This window comes from Rhopalosiphum padi, chromosome 3 (assembly GCF_020882245.1).
Source record: "Rhopalosiphum padi isolate XX-2018 chromosome 3, ASM2088224v1, whole genome shotgun sequence".
Classification (NCBI taxonomy): Eukaryota; Metazoa; Arthropoda; class Insecta; order Hemiptera; family Aphididae; genus Rhopalosiphum; species Rhopalosiphum padi.
In genome coordinates, this window is record NC_083599.1 from 60,767,672 (window position 1) to 60,780,104 (window position 12,433).

Sequence of the window (12,433 nt, forward strand, 5' to 3'; positions counted from 1 at the left end):
TTATACATTATAAATGATATACCTATCATCTTAACTTGTATAATGTGCTAATTATACATTTTTCATTGGCTCGTTTTGTAGTATAAAATAAAATAAAATAAAATAAAATAATTCTTTATTACAATTATTATTAGGTATTCGTTCTGAACACTTTTTTCACGTCTCGTATCATAATTTAATTTTCATACATTATTTGAGTGAAATTTCAAATTGAATATATACTATTCATTACGATTGAAATTTTACAAGACTGTTATATTTATATTACACAAATGAGGTCGAAACATTTCTTTAAATTACTGAAAATGTATTGTACTTTTTATATTATAAGGAAAATGTTTTCTAAATTTTAATATTTTGTAATATATTTTAACTTTTATAATAAGAATTATAGTTCAATATTACATTTATTGGCAGATTTAATGTACTGTATTAAAATATAATAAATTAAATAATTTTCAATTTTGTGATGCTGGCTGCTGGTCCTTTCAAAGTTATTGGGCACTAGGCAGTATACTCAATATTGTGTAATTTGGTAGTTATCATTGACATTGAAAATTCAACAAAAATAATTTACCTGGTTCCAGTGACGGATCTTGTGCAGCGGTCTGCGTAGGTAATACAATTGTTTTCAACTTTTCTTCTTTACACCATAGTACGAGCTGCCAATGAGGCAGAGTAACATGATGTGGACTCCGGACACCTCGAATCATAATATCTTCAAAATCTAAAAAGAAAATGGTAATTCGAATTTTTTTTAATACCTAGTACCTACATTTTATAAATTCAATATTTTTTTCCTTTTTTGGCATTTTAAATGCTTTTTTTATTAATTATTTCGCCTATAAATCCGAATCCTACTAATTAGTAATATTATTATATTTAATTTGGAGACCGCCAAATAGTATACGGGTCATTGGTGAGAGATGCGCGGAAATGGACTACAATCGGTCGACCGACTGATTATTCTCTTTTGAGAGGTAAGGATATATAGGTAGGTGCGTATATATAGTTGTACAATTGTGCTGTGGAAGACATTTTCACGTATAGGCCCATTCTAGCCCCCCCCCCTTAAACAAATCTTGGTTGCACTGTTGGCCTGTATATCTAACGAAAGCACGGATTCTCCAATTTTATTTTATTATATAATATGCTGTAATGTTGCTCGTGTGTGCAGTGTTAGCGGCATTAATATTAGGTTGATGACCGGCGAGTCTCGCGCGTATGAAAAATTATTGTCGGGCCAACCAAGAAAAATAGTTCTTCACGTTTATGCGCTGCTTATAGGCATCAAACGTTTAAAACAAAACCACTTGTTCCAACCCCGTTTTTAACGCGGTAATGGTTGCGTACAACAACAATTGAACAATGGAATAGTTTATTATTCGTACAAATAACGTAACAGTATATCGACGGTCACACTTCATCGATTTTGCGTGGCGCGCGCGTATATATATATACACCCGGAAACCATATAATAATATGCGACATCGGTCGTTTTTAAATAGTGAGTTAGGTATAATAATACTTATAATTATTACACCGTTCGGTTAGGGTTTCGTGAGAACTGAGAATATATATACCCTCATCCCTTCCATATACGACGTATTTGCGCGTGTCTCGATGGCTCTATGGGTAATTGTAAATTCCATCGATTTTCAGGTAGGCGATTTTTACCTCAGAACCGCCACTGTGATTACCGACTGATAAATGTCAAACGCGATACCGCGAACGTTTATGAAAAATTATTGTTCACTAGGTAGTATTTTTAGTTCGTTATTCGTAGAACAATTCAAGACGAGTGCATTAAACGAATAGTCAGGGAACGCGGAATAGTTTTGTTTTGTTAAAATAACTTTTAAGTTACGAATACAAACGATGAAACGAACTAAAAGTGGGGCGAAGAAAAGCGGTGTTATGAAAATTAAGTGTCCAGAATTGTTATTAGTTCCGTAAACAATCGTACAATTATTATATAACTTTACAAAAATATCGTGATACGATTCGAATAATCTGCTAATCTGTATCTCATCGTTATAAATCTACATTTTTAATTTTATTCAATTATCGATTCATAATCGTTGTCATTTTTTGATTAAATTACTGTAAAATATTACAAATATATATGCATCTATAATAAATTTGCACTTAAAAATTGATAAAATATTTTAAGTTTTTGGAAGTTAATTTGAACCGTCTCGCAGTGTCTTCTGGTCAATTCAATTGATCTCAAAAAATAATTTATAGATAAAAGTTTACATTTATTATTTATGTATAAAAACGGAATAAAATTGGAATTTATACGAAAAAAGGTTAAAAGTAATCGGCAGAATTGTCATGCACCCGGTCCGATTTACTTACTCGGGACGCTTTCTCTGTTGTATAACACCAGTTGGTTTTTATTCTTTTGGTTTAATTTTCCCAGCGCCGGCGCTGATTGCTCGCAACTCCGTACGCATAAATACGCCATCGGTTGCGCACACCGTTCGCCGCTGCCATCGTTATTATTAATCATTGTCCGCATTTACTATGGGACTGCGGATCGTACGGTAAATTATTACAATGGCGTATTCAGGACTTGGCGCCAAAGGAAGAGCTGATATTAAATAATAATTGAATGTTGTTCAGTGCATAAAGAAAATTAAAATCGAGTAAAAAAATAGCTTAAACAAGTCAATTTTTAATTTATCTAATATTTTTGTAATCCGTAATAAGAATTTTTGTAATTTCCTGTTTTTTTTTTGCAAATTCATCAATCATATCGTCAACCTTAATTTGTAATATTCAATAAATGGATAACATTGTCAGTTCATTCAATCAGCACTAAATTAAAATTAAAATCATATGACTATAGGTATTATATATAGGTACTAGGTAATTAATAATTATTGTTTATTTAGGACGATAATAATTTAACCTCCATTGTGCAGGTATTCTGACTTCTGAGATAAGCGTTGATACGTTTTTTACGGGTAATCTGTTTTTATTTTCAGAAGAATATTACGCTGTTATACTTTTTATTCATGTATAAGTAGCCATAGGCGAAGAAACTAAAAAATTATTTCTTTTTTAAATATCCTTATGAAATAACATAAGTATATTTGTATTACAATGTTTTCATTTAAATAAGTTATTAATATTTTATGTTACTTCTTTTGTAAATATAATAATTTTAATGATCCAATCCTTTTAAGTCAAACCTTTGTCATCGCCTTTTTTGGAAGAAAAATTAAATGGTGGCAATATTAAAAATAATTTTTAAATATTTTTGATAAAAAAAAATTAATTAAGTATGAGTGTAAAAAACATTAATTTGTAAATATGATTCATTAATTTTTAGAAATATACTTAAACACGTATTCTAAAAAGTTTTTTCTGATAACCTATTGAAAAACATTTAAAAAGCATTTTTTATTATTTCACTTTTAAATATATGTTATTAGATATTATGTTTATACACAACAAAACAAGAAAAATATTAAATAATATATTTTTTTTACAGAAAAATACATAATATATTAATTATTTATCATCCAAAATTTCAAAGCACAAAATGTATAGATTATTTTTAAATGTATTAGGTAGGTAGGTACTTATACTTTTTTATTGACATAATTTGTTTATAACTTAAAATATCCATTTGCTTAATTATTTAGTTTTTAATTTCAACAACTACTCGTATAATTTTAATTATTTTAGTTGGTAAATAAGTTTTGATAAAATAAACTAAATATTAATTATTAGATATATAAGTACTCTGCAGTAGCAATATTCATAGTTTTTGGAGTAGGTCATTATAGCTTAAAACCTATAAAAATAATGATTATACAAGATAATTGATTTGAAAAATGTTAAAAGTCTAGTTATAAATAAAAATAACTGAGTGGAACATGTCTAAAAAAAAATAATAATACGAAACTTTTAGTGATTCACTGCAATATAATTACTTGTAAGGAGACATTATATTATGTCTGTTCACAAATGACTGTCTACGATCGTTTAAATTCACTAAATAATGCACACATATATTATTATGACTGACAAGTACTTATACCTACTGGCTATTTCACTATTTGGATACTGTGCAGCGTGTTATATTTTAATAGGTGCCTAATAAATGTTTTAAAAAAAAATAATTACGAACTAATTGGCTGGCTCAAGAGAACTGAACTGAGAGGTGACTTATTTTTATGTTTTTAAAAACTTTGCCAATTTATTTTGTTGTTGCAGATACTTAAGTTTTTATTTTGCCTTCAAATTTAACCCTATTTTGTTGTACAAGCTGATGAACGAATTTATCGGTACAAAAAATAATAATGTCCCCCGTGGAATTTATATATATATATAATACTGTGCAGCTGTGCGCGACAATGAAATAAGTTAAATTGCTATTAAACTGTTACGATTATCGGATTATGTATAGACAACAGAATAATAAAATGTAAATTATATAATCTAAGTGACTTGAAAAATCAGCAAACAAAATGGTAAATATCTTACGATTGGTGTATCGCACAGTATTGTCGGTTAAGTTAAGGCGCTGCAGCGCAATACAATTTATTAGCTACTTTATACAATACAAATTACAATTAATTAATTATTGAGTAATAGGTATTTAGGGTAAATTTTTTTACATTCTCGAGGGAGCGGGTAATGTACTTGAGCGTGTTTGTGTGTGCGTGTATTTTTTAGCCAGTTGAGTAATTAATTATGCATATACAATGCGCGTAGTAGCATCGCACAGACCACTATAATATACTATTTAGGAATTAGGGCAGAAGGAGTAGTGCTCCAAAAGTTTTATGTGGCAACTTTTTAGATGGCAAATTTCATTTAGATGGTACTTTGGCGAGGTCATTTTTCAGTGTAGCTTCACTGAGCGTATAAAGGAAAACTACCGACAAATTGCGAAAAACTTGTGACATTTATATACAGTGAACCCGTTTTAACGGGATCGATTTTGGTCATTTTATTTTAGTTAGAAAAAATAATTATAATTCTATAGAAACTCACATTTTTGTTTCTATTAGATATTTCACTGTGAGGTGCGAAAAAATTTTAAATAATGTCAAAAAAAAATTTTCAAAAATTAAAAAACGGGTTGTTTTCATTCAATTAATCAGATTTATTTCCAAAAAATTGGCCATTTACATTTTTATCTCATAAATTGTACATATTTTTCATATGATATTCTATAACACTATATTATTAGGTATACATACGTATGTGAGGATATACAATTCCGAAAATCATTAGTCAACAATTGTTATGTAGACGTAATTTAAAATTTTATATTAAATTCAATTATTTTCATAGTTAACTATATGATTTTTAAATTAACTACCTAATTTCGTAATCACTTGATTGCGTTTAGTTAAAATATTGTATAGAGTTTTAAGTTTGAATAAAAGCGGAAATGATTATATTATCACAATATATTATGACTAAATAATAAATACAAATATATACTTACATTTTTTTTAAAAAATAATATCATATCCATATAATATCATCTAGGTATGATGTAATGTTTGATTTTTGCTTTCAAGACTACTGACTGTATACAAACACTGCAAGGTTACTGTAGTATAATATCCTATTCATTATTGTATACATTGTACAATATAATATATTGAAAACATTTTGCAAAATCTTGGTAATTTAATTTTTTATACGCAATTTAACATTTTCGAAACGTCGTAAAAACATTATAATATGGTAAACTGAGCCGGCTCGGAATCATTTTTCAATCGCGATGATTTATCATGAGTTTCAAATTTTAAACAGTATACATCACTATATCCTGGCCTGGTTTTTACACGTGCTTAATGGCAAATACCAATAGAAGAGATGTAAAAGATTTTATTATATTAGTACCAAACTACGTGCAGTCTCTGTTGTCTGTATACCTACATATAAATAGATATCTGATTTGGATAATTTTTTGTTACGAATTTATATCATAATATGATGTTACAATTTTTTTTCTAAGACCCGACTGCAATCAATTAAAGCTCATTCATTTATAATATTACCCAAGACCCAAGTTATTCATTCTGATAATAATTTTAATATTTATATATTTTTTTGTCTCAGAGGAATCCATTTATCTTTATTCTTGTATAATAATATCGAGGTTGATCGCAATTTCGAAACGATACGTTGACACGTGAAGCGACAATTTATGAAAAAAATGTTTTATTTAAAAAAAACCTCTGGTAACATCGAATATCTTTGAAATCAGACGCAGATAACATTCGTCATTTTATACTATTGTCGGTGACAAGTATAAGCGGCACACCAGCACATCACCATCGAGTACTCGTACACGTGTACGTATTCCGCCCACCGATTGGCGTAGGTATAAGTGTACTCACATTTGCATAAAATAGTACAATTGTTGATTTTAGGTGTGACATGTTCGTGAGAAAGTGAGATAGTTTAATATAATAATTTTATTATTATTATGCGCAAATATTTCTAAGTAAATTTATAATCACATTATACACAATTATTCTATTTCACACCGTTGATGTAATTAAAGCTATACATGAAATGTACCTGTATATACAATAATAACTTGCAGTGGATCAATATTACAGTCTGATGCAGACGATAGGATGGCATATAGTTGCTCTAACGTTATTAGCTCCCGTCACCCGCGCCCCGACTTCAGAAAGGCACTTAATCCAGCTGATATAGTCGTTGTCGTTTCCATTACATGCATGTGTGTAAATGTAAAATGTTTAGAACAATAATTTTAAACTATCAACCACTTCCACTTAAAATATATAACAGTAGGTACCTATGGAATTTTCAGAAAATTATTAGATTTCAGTAAAGTGCAGCAGCACTACATGTACAACAATAATAATATGCCTGTCGCTACCGTATACAAATATTGTTCTACCAATACTTACCTCGACTTGGAAAACGTATTTAAAAATATTTAATTACATTTTTACAACTGATATACCCTATAGTTAATATATTTTTTGTACAACAACGCGCATCTATAAGCGTCACGAAAGTATAACTTTTAGAATCTAAATTAAATACAATGTGATTTTAAGTTTTTAAAGAAAACTATAAACAATATAGTAAGTTATATATAGGCAATGTTCACGTAGTGTACACAGTTAAAGTAATACAATTTTTGTATGTAAATTATAAAACTTTAAGATATTTGTGAATATTTCATACTTGAATATTAATTTAAGTTTTTCAATGGTTTTATTGGTTTATTGTTGTACATACCTATAATATTAGCACTTTAAAGTATGGTTATTACACACACACATATTTTGTTTTCAATGAGTTGATCTATTTTTAAATTTTATAAATAATATAACAAAACCTTTGTCATCAATCGTCTGTGTTTCTAATAGATATTCTGTAGTGTAGACTATTTGATAGTACCCACCACAAGTTTCAATACGTTCTGATCATCCTGATCAGCGAAAAAGAATAATATATCATTGAATTAAAATTTAACAAATCTATCTATTATAATTATATCCACGTCACCTAATGTATAGCAGAACGGTACCCACTTTTTAATTATAAGTTTTATTTTCAAATTTCTTATGCACTTCTTTCAGAAAATATATTTTTAATTATAAAAAACTATTCATACATTTTAGAACTTATATAAAAAGAAATTGTTTTTATCCTCTTACTATTATTCATCTAAGTTTTTGAACAAAATATGGCAACGTCAATCAGTTAGAAGGTTCTTAAATGTGGTTAAATGCGGAAAAACTTTTCTGACTGAAGTAATTGGTGCACGTTCAAAGTAGTTCATGTCACTAATGTTTAAATCTTGCTGATCGTCTGCTTATCTGGAAAAACCTTTTCCGTTAAAAATATCAAAAAATATTTAATGTAGTTCACCATGATGTTTTTTTTTTGGAAATTGAAAATATCACAATTTATTTTAACTAAATATTTGTATCGATGTAAACCACTTATATGATATATCTACATAACTCTACCACTGTAATTAAACATGTATTAGGGTCTATGTAATAGGCAATAATAACTTTAGTCGGACCACGGAATTGAAGTATTTTTTGCACTTATGCACATTAAATCTATTTAGATTTTTCATATAGAAAATCAGTGAAATAAACAAAAATTGGAATTTTTATTTAATTTTTCGTGAAATTAATAAAGGGTAAATCTCTGTTAATTATTGACTGAAGGTAACTAAATTGATATAATATCAAGGTACTTAATGTATAAGCGGTCCTTCTTTCGTGCATATTTAGCTCAGTATATAATATAACTAATAAATATAATAATAGTATAAATATGACTAATTATTTAAAACTTTAAAAGTACTTTATACAAATTTCTCATCAAACAATTTTCTAATTTTGTTGTAATTTAAAAATAAATTACAATAATACATAAATCAAATTTTCATCAAACGTCCATGTTCCAATTTCCTATTAGTAACATATAATAAATTTAAATTATAACAAAAAACTCCAAAAACTATAAAAACACATGTTAAAATTTGAACAAAATTAGATATTTATACAAATAATGTCAATTTTAGTTGTTTTATCATGGTTAATTTAAAAATATAATTCACGATTACTTGAACTAATAAAGTATATTATTATATAATTTATATTTTAATATATTATACACACAATACAATTTTCAAATGTTTTTGGCAAAAATCAATTTAACTTGTAGTATTATTAATAGTAAAAAATAGTAAAATACATTATTTAATATACCTAGCAATACGAAAAATAAGAAATGTATCATATTAGTTATAATAGGCTGACAGATTTCCTTTGCTCAGAATCGTTTTTTCTATGTAATTATTTATCAACATCGTAGTCACCTACTTTCACTTTTTTTAATGTTATATTCCCAAGTAGAATATTTTTTGAATATTTAAATTTGATTCAAAATTGTAAAATATTTAAACATATATTATAATAATATGCTCTAAAAAATTCGTATTTTCAATCACACTTTCATGAAACATACGTACTTTGCGAGACATCTATCATTGTGACACTCTACTTTAGTCATCTAAATTTTAAATACTTATGACTAGGGCTTGGATTTGTATGGATTTGCATACTTATACTTATACAGGTCTCATACTATATGCTAAGTAAGAACAAAATATGTGTCATGAAAGTGTGATTGAAAATACGATTTTTTTCTTAGACCATATTATTAATAATGCATATTTTAAAATTATGCAGTTTTTATAAAATATTTTACAATTTTAAGATCATATTTGACCTTTTTTTATGCTGTATTACTCTACTTCATAACTAAAGTAAAAAATGTAACTAATGTAAGTATAGTTTTGTCAGTTATAGTCAGTTGAAGGAAATACATAAATTCAAAGTTTATTTATACTCAATTATTATTTTATATACCAAATTATGTTTATTATGAATTTTACTATTATTTTTATATTATTTTTTAGGAGATTATAATCAGAAAGGTATACAATAATAAATGAATAAATTAACATTGTTGTAACTTATTTTTTATTTATTTAAAAACAGTTATATTTATTTTTATTTTCTTAAACATTGTTTTTATTAGCATATTTGGTGCATACTATATATAACCCTAACCCTATTTATTGAATTCCTCGTACGAAATTCGAGTTTTATGTACAGAAATACTTCGAAAAATAATTTGCTTCGGAACATTAAATTAAAAATGAATGTTGTCAAAAAAGTAAAAACTTAAAAAATAATATCAATCATAAATTCATAAATGATAAATTAAATTTAAATTAAATTTTTTTTTAGTTTTTTTAATTTCAAAAATTTTGTTTTTCAATGACTTCAAAATTATGTAAAAACAATGGTCATCATTCAAAAATAATACTTTCAAAATATTTAAGTTTTTGAAACAATGATTGTAGCCGAGATAGATACTTAAATAAGTTATATTATATAATAATTTTAAAACAGTTTGGTACATTATATTTTTCTTTGTTTTTCCTATTGTATATAACTAAATATAGTTTCTTGCAGCCCCAAACCAATCTTATACTTTGAAGTTTATATTTATATTAAATTTAATATTTTTTACTTATTTCTGATCTACAGTTCCATATTGTTAAACGATTTGGATATTTTGAAATGATAAAATAAGCTTTTGTTGTAATGTACCAATCATTAAGTTTCTCATAACACTCCAAATCAGTTATTTTTCAGCCATCCTGGTAATATTGTAGATTATACTACAAATGAGAAAATTCGGGTTTCGGGTATGTGATGTCTTATTTAGTTATTTAACAGTTGTGGCGTGAGAAAATTGTACCACAGAGATGATAATTTCATTGAAGAAGTTCATACTTCATACATAAAGATATTGATGTGTGACTTAAAATAATGTTTACTTTATTTTATTAGGGTTATTGATTTTATTTTTATTTATTTAATTCACTTGTAGTTGTGCCTAAAATAAATATTATGAAATTCAACGCGACCATCATTTTGACAACGTCAGAAATAAAATGACCGTATATTTATGAATACTGCTCGCTTGTGTAAATAACGCACGCGCTATATTATAGCCGACTGAAATTTCGCAGATGACGGACAAGACGTGTCCGAAATACCCAACTCCGTGCGCTGCGTTTATGTTTCTCTCGCGTCGCTCAATAGTTATCACGAAATAATCCAGAAATTCGTGATAACATTGAATTATGCTTGCTGCGAACTCGACTATTATTGCCTGATTATTACTATAGATGATACATATATATAAAATGTTTCGGACATTTTAAGAGCATGTTTGTGGGGGTGGGGTTAAAGTTTATTTTATTTATCGACTGCAGATTGTTTCCAAGTAAGCATAGTATATAGTATTAATATAGGTATAATAAAGGTCCGAATGGTATAGTATTATATTATAGATCCCACGCGTATGTAAGACACAACACTGATACTACTATATATATATATTATATACTTACGTAATAGTAATAGGTTGTTTATTTTTTTACCTATGAATTCGTTCGATACGATTTTAAATGAAAATTTATGTGGAAAACAAAGCAGATACCTTCTGTTTTAAAAGTGGTACCAATATACTTCGATTTTTTGGAAGAGCCAATTATGTTTGTATATATCATCCCCTAGCTGACGCATCGCGCTATCGCCACTGGACGTATATATAATATATAATACAATATAATACTGGCTTCTGGGCTGCTGTAATATAATAGCATAGAGTTTATTGATTTATTCAATGTGCAGCCATTATATTCAAGATAACTGCACGTGCAGTAAATTTGTGAGCTTGTCAATTTATTATCTCTTATAATATATTATTTTTATGTTTTAAAATTTTTAAAAATTTTTTTTTGTTTATCACGATATCGTACGTTTATATGTAAGTAATACCATTTCTGATACGAATTACAATAAACACGATTAATAACGAACAAATAATGGTGATTGATGTCTGGTCGGCTATAGATCAGAAAACTCAACGTATCTGTGATTACAAAATGAAACGATTCAAATTATATAAATTGATTTTATAATTTATTTTTCTTGTTATACATGACTTCAGCATTGTATTCAAAGATAGACTGATAGATTTGTATACGCGGACCGGTATTTTTGTTATGAAATAATATAGCTGGCATTTAAGAAGACGCTCATTTATCTACTTATATTTAATTTGTAATTTTTTATTTACTCATATCTAGCTTAAAATTTAAAATATTGAAAAAACCAACGTTTAAGCACATATTATGTTGGCCGTGCCATCAAATTTAATAATAGGTCCCATTTTATTACTAAAATTAATAACACATAATCGATTTCTGATGAACGAAAATTTGCTATGCCACTTACTATTGGTTTAATTTGTATCTTAATTTGGTTATTACTTTATGAGCATAATGACGAACTCAGTTCTACGGATTCCTATTGGGTTTACATTGATTACGCATCATTTTTTACGTGGATTTTTTCCCAAAACTTGTTTGCAGAGAAGTAAAACATTCATTAACCAATTATTATTTATTTCCCACTCTGTCTCTGTCTCTCTCTCTCTCTTTCTCTCTCTGTGTGTGTATGCAATGGAAGTTGTGAGTAAAACAAAACAAAAAACGAGGTGAAAATTGTGAGAGGATAGATTAAAATATGAATTTGGTTTTAGCATATATCGTTTGCTAAGTTTAAAATCCACAAACAAACACAAATAATATTTTTGAAATAAATATTTGTGATTGGTATGTTATGTATTTTTAGAATAGTAGTTGCAAAATCAAAAATATTACGTGATAATATATTATCTAAGTATAGAGTAAGCAAGTAGAGTTTTTAATTCAATTTATTAAACCAAATAAAATACTTAAAGCCCAAATTCGAATAAAAATATTTATTGAACTATTCTCAATTCAATCATGTATATTATACTATTT